This window comes from Mus caroli, chromosome 2, assembly GCF_900094665.2.
Source record: "Mus caroli chromosome 2, CAROLI_EIJ_v1.1, whole genome shotgun sequence".
NCBI classification, from domain to species: Eukaryota; Metazoa; Chordata; class Mammalia; order Rodentia; family Muridae; genus Mus; species Mus caroli.
Window position 1 is genome coordinate 59,928,072 of NC_034571.1, and position 13,532 is coordinate 59,941,603.

At 41.3% G+C, this 13,532-nt stretch overlaps 1 pseudogene; it reads left to right on the top strand.

The window, feature by feature from the left end:
• Positions 1 to 12,191: 12,191 nt before the first annotated feature.
• LOC110306093 lies at positions 12,192 to 13,064 on the top strand (annotated as a pseudogene).
• The last annotated feature ends 468 nt before the right edge of the window (positions 13,065 to 13,532 follow it).

The following is a 13,532-nucleotide window of genomic DNA, read 5'->3' on the forward strand; positions in this document are numbered from 1 at the left end:
TACATTATCCCCTGAAAAGGAAAACTCTTCAAATACCCTCTCTGCACCCCGCTGATAGCGAAAGTCAGTTTGATTCTTAATCTTTTTTTTTTTTTACTTTTTTTATTAGATATTTTCTTTATTTACATTTCAAATGCTATCCCCCTGCTTGTGGACGTTGTACATCGTGGTGCGGAGCCTAGTGCGCACCACGATGTACAACGTCCACAAGCAGTTTCTTCTCTCCTCTACCTCCTCCTTCTCTTCCTCCTCCTTTAAAAATTTTTTTGATGCTTTCAGTTGTCAAGCAAACATGTTCCAGGGCCTGCTTCTTGCCAGGCCAAAAACTAAAAACAAAAACAAAAGCAAAACAAAACAAAAAAATCCCCACAAAAACCAGAAAGCCATTTTCAAGTGTGTGGACCATTTCTTTTGCTCTTTATTCTAAGTTCCTGAAGATATTTACGAAGGGAGCCCTTCCCTCTTTCCTCTGGCCCTCCTTTTGTTTTGTTTTGTTTTTTTCACCTCCTCTTTAAAACATGACATCTAAAAGGACTTTAAAGGGTCAAAAAAGAAAAGAAAGAAATATATTCCCTTTAAGTCTAATTGGAAAAATTGAACAGTAAAAGAAAAAAAACCTAAAGTAAGTAATCCATATAGCATTAGAGCCAGCCATGACTTGATGTTTATAGAGCAAGATACCAACACATTTTCATGTGTTCATGGTGTGTATTTATGAAAAAAGGCCATATTCTGAACTAGTAAACAAATCTTAAGATGTTCAAGACACTTGAAAGCATGTGCTATTGTTTCTAACTGCATACTAGAGACAAGATATTTGGAAACCTATATGGAGTGAAACAAATCCCAGACAAATAAGAAAGTATTCGAATTTTATGTCAATAAAATCATGTGTAATATGAGATTTGGGTGAATGAAGCTAAAGCAGTATTTACAGGAAATTAAGAGTTGCCAAGTGTTAGACAGATGAGGTGACTAATTTTAATCTGATTGTTAAACTTTAGCAAGTTTTCTTTCTTTTTCTGTGTGTGTGTGTGTGTGTGTTGAGAGAGAGAGAGAGAGAGAGAGAGAGAGAGAGAGAGAGAGAGAGAGAGAGAGAGAGAGAGAGAGAGAGAGAGAGAGAGAGAGAGAGAGAGAGAGAGAGAATGCACATGGAGGCCAGGGGTCAAACTTATGTGTCTTCCTCAGTCCCCTCATACCACCACCACCACCACCACCACCACCACCACCATCACCATCACCACCACAGGATCTCCCACTAAACCTGAAAATCACCAGGTCAGCAAAACTGGCTGGCCAGTGAGCCTCAGGAATCCTCGTCTCTGCTTTTTCTGCACTGGGAGTACAGACATGTTCTATCTCTCATGTTTCTGAGGATGCTTGTGATGAGACCACAAGTCCTGTGGCTGCACATCAAGTCCTTTGCCACCTTCCCAATATGCGAGTTTTCTCCCTAATGTCAAGAAAAATGTCACTGGAATGCAGATGAGATTGTCTAGGTCTCTCCAAGATTACTCTTATTAAATGTCAAGGTCGAATGTGCTATCATCATGCTTCAGGATTAACTTTCTTGAGTGTTTAAGTATCTCTGGGGTTCTGTCAGGGAAAAACGAAATACCATATCCAGATACTTATTTTTGGTAAGAATTAACATGCAGTGGATAAAATCAAATAAACAAAATGCAATTGAAAACCCTTAGCTTTCTGCACAGCTGGTATATTGTCACAAGCACCCCAGGGCAGCTGGCACTCATGGACATACAAGGTCCCCAGCTCAAGTTGAAGCACCATCAGAGAGTCACCAGTAAACAGAAGGCCCTCTCTGTCTCCAGCTTGTATCTGGCTATCTCAGAACTCTGAGTGTGGAAGAGTTGCATGCCATCTGCTATGTACTGAGCCCACAATCAGGGGGGGGGGGGAAGTAGCATTCTCCAGCCCAGAATACTTTGTAGCTAAAGCTGAACCAATAGAATGACAACTTTGAGAGCCACTGGCTGGTGCCAGATCAACATGCCAACATTTTTACCTTTTTCTGGGCCACTGTTCCTTTTTGCAGATGGTATATTCAAAAGTCTTTTATTTATCTCAAAATTATTATCACAGAGTGATGGTCTTGTTTCTAGCAAGCATGCACCACCACAGCTGGCTTAAGTCTATTTCATTTATTTTTAAAAGTGGACTTTGAGGCTGAAGTCAAATACCATCAGTATATCAATACATTCTGATAAGTCAGACAAAAAAAAAAAAAAAAAGGCAACCTTAGATCTCCAAGATACATACCAGTGCAGACCTTTCTTTTTGTTAAGCCTGGAATCTGGGAAACACCTCCATCCACCTTTTCCCCTTTGTTCCTGTTTGATTTGCCTCACCAGCCTTGATGGTATGAAAGCTTCTGGACCTGTTTAAACAGACCACGTTTGGCTGACTCATCCGTCTTGCTCCCGCGGCAGAGGGCTTCAGACATATAATTGCTTAATTTGAGCTCACGAATCGTCTTATATTATTCAGTTCTGGTCCTCTCATAAACTTTGTCACCCTAAGGTACATGAGAGTAAAGATCTTTTTACTATGTTTGCCTCGTGGCCACACCACAAACCCAGCTCTGTTGGGTCACAGAGGTTGGTCATTGCCTTCTCAAAGCTGTCGGCCCTCAAGATGTCAGAGTGGAGGCTGTTACTGAGTCTTTAGTCCCCGGAGGCTGTGTACACTAATTGGCTGCAGTTCTTTAATCTTGGTGTTTCTCAAACTCTTTCAGCTTCTATTCAGAATTCTTCTCACCCTAGGGCACATATAAGTCAATTCCTAGGGCCTGTTTAATTACTTCTTCAAGCGTGTCTGGACATTCCCGAGTTTCCTGAACCCAAGTTGTAGTCTACATTATCCCCTGAAAAGGAAAACTCTTCAAATACCCTCTCTGCACCCCGCTGATAGCGAAAGTCAGTTTGATTCTTAATCTTTTTTTTTTTTTTACTTTTTTTATTAGATATTTTCTTTATTTACATTTCAAATGCTATCCCCTTTCCTAGTTTCCTCTCTGTAAATCCCCTATCTCCTCCCCCTTCCCCCTGTTCCCCAACCCACCCACTCCTGCTTCCTGGCCCTGGCATTCCCCTATATTGGGGCATAGAATCTTCGCAAGACCAAGGGCCTCTCCTCCCATTGATGACCTAATCTTGATCTCAGTGAATGTAAGGAATCTCATGTCGATGGTTGGCAACAGCTGAAATCCAGGTTGAGGATCAGCTTCTGAGAAACAGTGGAGACTTTGTGTCAAAGCAATGTTCCTGCTGGTTAGTTGAAGCCACAAGAATTCTTATGTTTATAAATGTATAAAATTGTTAAGAAAAGTTCTGACCCCTTGGAAATAAAGCAAAAAGGACTATGTATCCTTTCAGTACCCAACGGAGCTTTATATGACAGATTCAGTGACCCCTGCAGCAGCGTGTCCTTTGTTGGACATTCAATATTCATATGGTACCCTGTACAGTGAACATATGCCAATGAAACAATGTAACTGACTAAGAAACAGAGGCCGTGAAGTCACGTGTTAACCTTTTGAGTTTTGCAAGTCTTATTATGTAACTGGTAGCGTGCAGCCCAATTTGGTCCCAGCTAGCGTTCACACTTCAGCCTTGAAAGAATGTGTCCATGCCTGGCTTTAATTTGTGGGTTTTATTAAGCAGAGATGTAAAGAGTTTGTCTAGTAGAAAGGATGGCCCTGAGGACATGAATCAATCTTGTCTTTAACTTAGTCACCTTATTTCAACATTCTTCCATTTATTGAGTGCCTACTGTGCTTTTAAAACCACATTTGGTCAGTGAGTTGGCTCAGCCAGTCAGGGTGCAAGCTTGACAATCTAAGCTGGGTCCTCAGAATCCAGTGGCTGAAGAGAAGTTATTTCACAGAGCGGTCTACTTTTCTCCACATCCATGCAGTACACACACATACATCATACCCATACATACATAACGCACATGAGCAAATATAATGACGATGATAGTGACTTTAAAAACACATTTCTCAGTTACTTTCTTCAATAGCAATATATTTATTTTTTAATTATGCCACACCATTTTTGGAAGTTGTCACAATAAACTGCCCAAAGGGACACTTCAGCCAAGACCAAAGATGGCAGATTGCAAGAAGTGCAATCCCTAAACTGTTTAAAGGAGGCACTTAGCTTCCCTTTGATCTGTGGGAGTCCCAAGCCACTCAAGAATTTAACTGTAGCTAAGCCTCCATTTCTTGGATTTAGCTGTTTTCTCATTTGTCATTTTGCTTGTTTCTGGTTTTTGGCAGTCGACCAGTCTATCTCTCTCTTTTCTTAATTGTAATTTGGGCCATCTTCTGTCTCAGACTGATGCAGAAACGACTGGCTATCTGTGTTAGGTACATTTCCACTACTCTGACAATGATGGTCAAAGACCATCAGCTTACAAGGAGAAAATCTTTCTTAGTTTGACTTGGGGTTTCAGCAAAGACTTGGTTGGTCCTTTGGTTGCTTTGGGTATTTGGTAGTAAGAACATTGTGAGCAAAGTTGTTCATGTCATAGGGTGCACCCAGCAACCTGGGGAACAAGGATGGGCCCAAATTTAGAACAGGCATTTGTTCTGAGTGCATTTCTCACTTGCTCCTGTGTGCCCATCCACCTTGTAGTCCATGGCTATAAAAGGACTTTGACTTCCTTGTTGAACCATCTTGGATGGCACCCAGTCAATCTCTGAAATTCTTCCTCCTCCTCCTTCTTATTCTTCTTCAGAAATATTTTATTTTATTTTATTCTATTTATTTTTCTCATACATTACATCCCTGCCACAGTTTGTCCTTCCTCTACTCCTCCCAGTCTTTCTGCTGCCCCCTTCTTCCCCAGATCCACTCTTCCTCAGTTTCCCTCCAAAAAAGAGCAGTTCTCCTAAGGATCTCCAGTGAACACAGCATAACAAGGTACAATAAGACTAGGCACAAACTCTCCTATCGAAGCTGGATGAGGCAACCCAGTAGGAGGAGAAGGGTCCTAAGTGAGTCTTTAGAAAAAAATAAAAATTCAGATTTAAAGAAAATGTAGCATCCTTTCCTTATGTGGAAAACAAAAATTATATTATTATTTGTTGGATTATTTATTATTTGGGGCTTGAACTTGATTTCTCATAAGGAGACCAGACCTAGAGTCACTAAGATTTTACAATTTAGTAATTAGATAAAGCAATGTACTCATGGAATGCTTACAATATAAGAAAATATCAATTAGATATTTAATTTCATGGGATTATACTATTTTCATTTCAGACCCAGTATCATCACAACTGCAGTTATGTGGATATAATGGACTATTTAATTATTTTTAGTACTTTGACTCTTAAAAAACATTTTCTTATATGTATGTATGTATGTATGTATTTTGTCTGTGAAGCATACACACTGATACACCTTGGATGTAGAGTTCAGTAGAAGTAGGAAGACGACTTGGGGGTTGATTTCTGCAAGGTTGAATGTAGGTCACTGGGCTTGATGATAAGCACTCTGACCCCTTGAGCCATCTCTGCAGCCCCCATAGAAAATCTTGAGGAGATTGCATGGTGACTTAGGATCCTGTCTATCACACAGTCCCTCTCACACAGTTCCAGTACTTTCTAGCTCACCTGTAATTTACATGAATTACACAATTTCTCTTAGAGATAAAAGAAAGACACAAATGGACAATGTGGGTGAATTTTTCTCGTTATTTTGTCATAAGCATGTTAAACTGGAGAACAGTGCAAGCTTCCACTGGAGAACACACAACGACTTCATGTTTACTAGTCGGATGCTTCCCTTGAAAGGCAGATAATGAGTTGCTGACGTAGCACCTAAGATTTATATGCCCCAGTACAGGGGAACGCCAGGGCCAAGAAGTGGCAGTGGGTGGGTAGGGGAGCAGGGCAGGGGGGGGGGGTAGGGTATAGGGAACTTTCGAAATAGCATTTGAAATGTAAATAAAGAGAATATCTAATAAAAAAAAGATGAGGGGAAACCTAACTGGTATTATTTTTAATGCTCTTTCTGCTTGATGAATACTGAGAAACCCTGTGTTCTTTCTTCTAGCTCTCTCTCTCTCTCTCTCTCTCTCTCTCTCTCTCTCTCTCTCTCTCTCTCTCTCTCTCCTCAGTTTGAAAGTTGAAATAAAATACACACAGGTAGAAACTCACTTTTCTAGAGACTTCAGATCTCAGGACCAGCCATGTTACTGAGTCTTTCTGCTTAGTGAAAAAGTGACAACAGTGTTTCAGGTCACAGGTGTAAAAGATTCTGTTATTCTTTTATCAGGACATAGTTACACAAATGAACTGTATAACCAAAACAGTTCCCGTGAGTACTGCATGCAAGAATACATATAATTTATTAGTTCTGCCCAATCCACTGTGAAAGAACATAGGTTGTACCGCATAGTGAACGCTATGCCTATAAAAGAGTTCCAGAAAATTGTTCTGATATGTTTCTGAGAGCTTACTGGCTGTAAATAATTCATACTTTAGGAACCTTGAGAAGAAAAGAATTTACCATAACTTGTATATACCAGAAAGAATTTTATTGAAAAGAATTTCTTGGGTTTAATTCCTTAGCCTCAGACTAAGACAACTGAAAGTAATGATTTTTAAAAGTCTGGAATAAAAGAGACTATTTGAAATTACTTATGAAATTTTCACTTAATTTCCAGCCTGGGTTCGTTTTGGGTCCTGCATGGCTCTGGCTGTGTTGATCTTAGCAGGGAGGCTTACAGAGTTAATTAACACCTTCTCTAAGACTGGAATCTCAAGACACAAAGAGACAAGACTTCCTTTGTTTTCAAGAATAATCATTGACCATTTTGTTATTTGAGTTGTTTATTTCTGAGCCTAAGTTAATAGAAAGGTAGTTAACTAGTACTGAAGTACACATTAGGCGGCACCTTACTTTGTAGTATGGTTGTAATGGATCCTCACTAGCTTCGGAATCTTTCTTTCATGGGATGTTTTTTGACTTTGCTATTGAAAAGCTTAACCTCAGAAACCTTCAAGGATACATCAGAAATTTGATGAGCACCTTCTTGTTCGTGGACATTTCTATAGACACAAGAGACACAAGAGAAAAAGATTGTATTTTTCTAAATCAACTGATTTAATATTGTTCTATCGGTTTGCATTTAAGTTTTACCAGATTTGGGGGGGAGGAGGGCTAGCTTAGAGAACTAACTTAGAACTTACTTTTCCTGTTAGACTCAGGTCTTAATATTGAAGCCTACCAAGTACTGCACACTCCAAAATTAATGTTTGGTGTCAAAAGCTTCAAGTTTCCGAATCCTTGTTATTATTTTCAAGGATTTTTACATTTTTCTTTTATAGGTATGAGTGTTTTGCTGGCATGTATATATGATTGTGGCCAGAGGAATGGGATCAGATCCCCTGGACCCATGGTTACGGATGGTTGTGAGTCACCTTAAGGGTGCCGAGAACTAAATCTAGGTCCTCTGCAAGAGCAACAAATGTTCTTAACTACAGAGCCTCTCTCTAGCCCCTCTTTATTGTCACTTACCTCTGCTAGGATCATGACAACCAGATACACCTGAAACAGCTTGACGAATCAGTAGAAGTTAGGCCCAGTACTTCTTTCCAGCCCCATGCTCCCAGATATAAGACTCAGACTCGAAATATATTTACAAACACCTTGGCCATATGACTAGGCTCTTCTCTGACTAGAATCATAACATGATAACCCATTTATTTTAACCTACATTCTGCCACGTGGTTGTTTATCTGTGCTCAGGTACTATGTGTCTGTCTCCTCACATCTTCCTGTGTGGATCTCCCACCTTTCTCTATCCCAGAATTCTTTCTCTTTCTCGGATGTCTCACCTTCTGGTTCCTGCCTAAACCATCAGATTTATTATTGGCCAGTGCCACATCCATACCAAGATAAGATATTCTGTCTACACTCTTCTTTTATTTAAGGAAAATTTATTGAGCAAGTTGCTCATGGAAAGAGAAGATCCTGCGTTTAATTCCCAACAACCACATGGTGGCTCACAACCATCTATAATGTGATCTGATGCCTTCTTCTGGCATGCAGACATACATGCAGATAGAGCACTCATACACCAGACTCCCCAGATCTCCCAGGGACTAAACTACCAACCAAAGAGTACACATGGAGGGATCCATGACTCCAGCCGCATATGTAGCAGAGGATGGCCTTGTCAGGCATCAATGGGAGGAGAGGCCCTTGGTCTTGTGAAGACTCGATGCCAGGGAATGCCAGGGCAGGGAGGTGGGACTGGGTGGGGGAACACCCGCATATAAGCAGGCAGATGGGGGGGGGATGGGATGGGGGGTTCCAGAGGGGAAACGGGGAAAGGGAATAACATTTGAGATGTAATTAATAAAATGTCCAATAAAAATAAATCAATAAAAAATAAAATAAGTAAATCGTTAAAAAAAGAGAGAGAGAGAAGAAAATGAGAAATGTGAAGGCAATTGGAAATGCTACCATGAGTTAAGTGGTCTTGGTGAAGGAGAATGGTTTAGTGAGAATGTATCTGTTAAGAAACATCTTAAGGAAGTGTCCTGGGTAGTTTTACACCAACTTGACGCAAACTATAGTCATTTGAGAGGAGGGGGCAGGGCCTTAATTAAGAAAATACCTCCATTAGAACAGGCTGTAAGCAAGCCTGTAGGGCATTTTCTTAGTTATTGATAAGCAGGGCTCAGCCCATTGTGGGTAGTGCGGTTTCCTGGCTGATGGTCCTGGTTCCTATATGAAAGCAGGCTTAGGAATCCCTGGGGAGCAGGCTGGTAAGTAACTCCTACCCCCTGCTTCCTGCCCTGCTTGAGTTTCTGTCCTGACTTCCTTGAGAATGATTCGAAAGTGTAAGCTGAATAAACCCTTTCCTCTTCAAGTTGTTGTTGTCCTGGTATTTCATAACAGCCATGGTAACCCTAAGATCAGAAGTGAAGGAGTTTTTCATCTAGCATCGAGGGAGCAGGGGAGTTTAGGAGGAATAAAGTGGCACCTGAAACTTAAGAGCAGCAAAGGTGCCTGCCCTGCCTGGAGCCAGAGGTGAGCACTTCAGATAAGGAGGAACGCGCTTCCTAGTGCCCAGCTGGATAGAATGCCACAGCAGAGTCCAGACTGGCTTCTTGCACCATCCCTTCTGCCTTCCATGGTTCATCTTGCATGTCCCTACTCCCGAGTCTCTCTTGGGCAGAGGTCAGGCTCTTATGTAACACTTTTACTTTAATAAAACGTCATCAGATGCTCCATTTCATAGAGAAACTACTGACTCTACTTTCTAGTATCTTCCAAGGCAAGACTTAAATCTTCTGTACTAAGTACAGAGAAGATCATCTTGGGAATAACACCCTTTTGGTAATTTTTAAATCAATAAATAAAGGATCAGAAGCCTAGGAGTCCAAATGACAAAGCATTGCTATCAAAATGTCCATATACTTCATACACTATGAGTGAGACTCTAGAGACCCCAGAGTTCACGGCCATAGAGAGTAGGCTTGAAGAGCCTGCATTCAGAAGGTGGACTGCTTGCATGTGTGTTATATGAGAAGTGTAAATTGGGAGAAGTTCCTTAGCCTCTCTGTCCTGCAATTTTCTCATCTTTAAAATGGTTGTGGTAATAATATTCCGTAACTCAAAGAATTATGTGATATTAAATAAACTAGTACAAGCATAGGACATATGTGGTTATAGGAAATTCAGTATACATATTTGTTATAATTAATATTTCATCAGTTTCCACTAGATCATAGTAGAAACCTAGCATCAAGTTAGAGTGGATAGTGACAAAATTTAAAGAAATCTAACCATTGATTCCACCACTGAATCTTTTAATTACATGAGATATTTATTCTAATAAACTGTTAAACAATATAAGAACATCTGAAGTCTAATTGTCATGGCCCAGCCAAAACTTTATTTCATTTAAGTGGACAATTATTTGCTTTAGTTTAAAACTCATTGGCTAACCCACAATAAATACTAAAATCTGAACATGTTAATATATCAGTGGGCCCTCCAGAAGCACACACATTTTGTCTTCCTTGTTGTTATTGATTTAGGGATAGCATACTCTAATTAAGGTTCAGTGACCTGATGTTTCACTGAGGTCTAACACTGAGGTCTCATCATTGAAGTCTGGATCAGGGATGAAATGAGGCAAGATTAAATGTTACAAGGTTCATAAGAGGGCCAAGAACAGGCCCTAATTTGTAGCTGAAGTTCAACGGCACTAATTTGAAATTAGCACTAATTGGAACAGCACTAATTGGCATCCTACTCATAGCCCACGCTTCCCTGAGCTCGGTGGTGTGATTTCCTTGAGACTCCAAACACCAAGTTTGAGAATTCCAAATGTCTCATTAGTATTTGGCAAATGAAACTTACTTTCCTGACAGCAAATGTGCCAGAGATGGCGTTAGACGTGGAAAGCTTTTCATTAGCTAAAACAGCACCAGTGGTTTCAGAGTGATTTCAGCTGTATTTCAATTGGTAATTGAATTTAGGAGGTCATAATGAGAACTACTCAGGGCAACTTAATCCAAGTTCTTCACATTCTTGTCCCTGCCTTATGTTCCGAGCAAATGGTTTATTCAACAAGCGGTTTAGAAGTCATGATACCTTGGCTTACACCCTAATCTGTGTTCTACAAATTTTGAACTTAAACTACATGCCAGGCACGACTCCTAAGCTAATAAAGATAGGGTAATGAATGGAACCCTAGATTTAGCGTTAAGGAATTAATCTCTTACTGGATAACCTTGATTTAACCTTCACTTTTTAAACTTTGTAGGCCGTGTACAGAAGATTCAAATGGTACTGACTGCTTCCTTCACTGGCACGTGGTAACAGGGTAACAGTGACTTTCCCTGTCACTGTAAGAGACTAACTGATACCTCCCATATGATAACTATATCCCCACATGGGAGAAGGAGCTCACTGAATTGTGTGATGGCTAATCTCAGCTGTCAACTTGCCTGCATCTTGAGTCGATGAAAATCCAGGTTGTTAGATACACGCCTGTGAGGGCTTTTCTTGATGAGACTATATGAAGCAGGAAGATCCACCCTAAATATGGGCAAGACCTGCTGGTGCCAGCCCAGACAAAAGAACATGGTGGAAGGAGACTTTTTCTTAGCTCTTTACCTCCACTCTGACTGGCAACTTCATTTACCCTGCTGCCGCCGCACTCCTTTGCTGACATTAGAACCAACTTCTTCAGGATTCCAATGGAACCTGAGAACGAGCAGCTCCCTGGGAATTCTTCAGGCTTTCAGCACCAGACTGGGACTGCGGGGTCATCTAGCCTCATGCATTGTTGAGCTACTGGGACCATATCCAATATGGTCAATCCAATAAATAAATAAGTTCAGTTTATTCAAGATATCCAAGAATCCAATGAATCCCCTCTTAGTATATATTCATTCCATCAGTTCTGCTTCTTTTACAGCACCCTGACTAAATAGACACACATACATTCATGGTAGAGAAAGCATGATAGTGGTGCCCCCAAGGCAGAAACGTGAGGGTTGTTACATCCCAGGGAGATTGGGGAGCAAAGAGCGTGAACCAGAATCCAGTGTGAACTAAAGCCCTTTACAAATTATAAGCTACCTTCTCTACCTGAAACCCACCTCCTAAAGATTCCACAACTTCTTTTGGGAGCTACCCACCACCCAAGCACCAAACGTTTAAACACACAAGCTCCAGTTAGACACTTCAAATTCAAATCATACCATTCTGGCCCTAGCCCCCATAGTCTAATGGCCATATCCTACTACAAAATACATCCAGTCTAATTTCACAACATTCTAACAGTATTTAAAAGTTTGAAGTCTCTTTTGAGACACATGCAAACTTTTATTTGTGAGCACATGGAAAGCCAAACAGTATACAACAGTACTGAGTAAGTGTTCCTATTCTAAAGTGGAGAAAATTTAGAGCTATAAAATCATGACCTTTTTGGCTCTCTGCCCCTCCCTGTTCCAGAGACAGCTGTATCTTGTGAAGTGCCAACATCATCCAAGAAACAAGATGGTGAAGGTCGGTGTGAACAGATTTGTTCACATTGGGTGCCTGGTTACCAGGGCTGCCTTCTGCTCTGCACTTGTCAAAGTGGAGATTGTTGCCATCAGTGACCCCTTCATTGACCTCAACTACATGGTCTACATGTTCCAGTATGACTCCATCCATGTCAAATTCAACAGCACAGTCAAGACCGAGAATGGAAAGCTTGTCATCAATAAGAAGCCCAACACCTTCTTCCAGGAGCAAGATCCTACTAACATCCAATGGGGTGATGCTCATGCTAAGTATGTTGTGGAGTCTACTGGCATCTTCACCACCATGGAGAAGACCGGGACCACTTGAAGGGTGGGGCCAAAAGGGTCATCATCTCTGCCCCTTCTGCTGATGCCCCCATGTTTGTGATGGGTGTGAACCATGAGAAATATGACAACTCACTCAAGATTGTCATCAATATACCCTGCACCACCAACTGCTTAGCCTCCCCTGACCAAGGTCATCCATGACAACTTTGGCATCGTGGAAGGGCTCATGACCACGGTCCATGCCATCACGGCCACTCAGAAGACTGTAGATGGTCCCTCTGGAAAGCTGTGGTGTGATGGCCGTGGGGCTGCCCAGAACATCATCCCTGCATCCACTGGTGCTGCCAAGGCTGTGGGCAAGGTCATCCCAGAGCTGAATGGGAAGCTCACTGGCATGACCTTCCATGTTCCTACCCCCAATGTATCCGTTGTGGATCTGACATGCTGCCTGGAGAAACCTGCCAAGTATGATGACATCAATAAGGTGGTGAAGCAGACATCTGAGGACCCACTGAAAGGCATCCTGGGATAAACTGAGGACCATGTTGTCTCCTGCGACTTCAACAGCAACTCCCATTCTTCCACCTTTGATGCTGGGGCTGGCATTGCTATCGATGACAACTTTGTCAAGCTCATTTCCTGGTATGACAATGAATACGGCTACAGCAACAGGGTGGTGGACCTCATGGCCTACATGGCCTCCAAAGAGTAAGAAACCCTGGACCACCTACCCCAGCAAGGACACTGAGAGCAAGAGAAAGGCCCTTGGTTGCTGAGGAGTCTCTGTACCAACTCGGCACCCAACACTGAGCATCTCCCTCACAATTTCCATCCCAGACCCCCATAATAACAGGAGGGGCCTAGGGAGCCCTCCCTACTCTCTTGAATACCATGAATAAAGTTCACTACAACCCCTCCCCCTCCAAAAAAAAAAACATGACCTTTTTACATGATTGATAATTAAGTGCCTACAGTCAAACAGTTATCAACTTAAAACACTGGAATAAAATTTTGTGACTTTAGCAGATAAATTGATCACCATGAGGTAAATTACTAGAAGAAAATACATGTAACATTGTTTAAAAGGGGTGCCTAGAGCTTACATACACTATTTACTGTCCTGAAAACAGTAGTATCTATATAAGAGCTTTCAGTAATATCATTTTCAGGATTATTACTG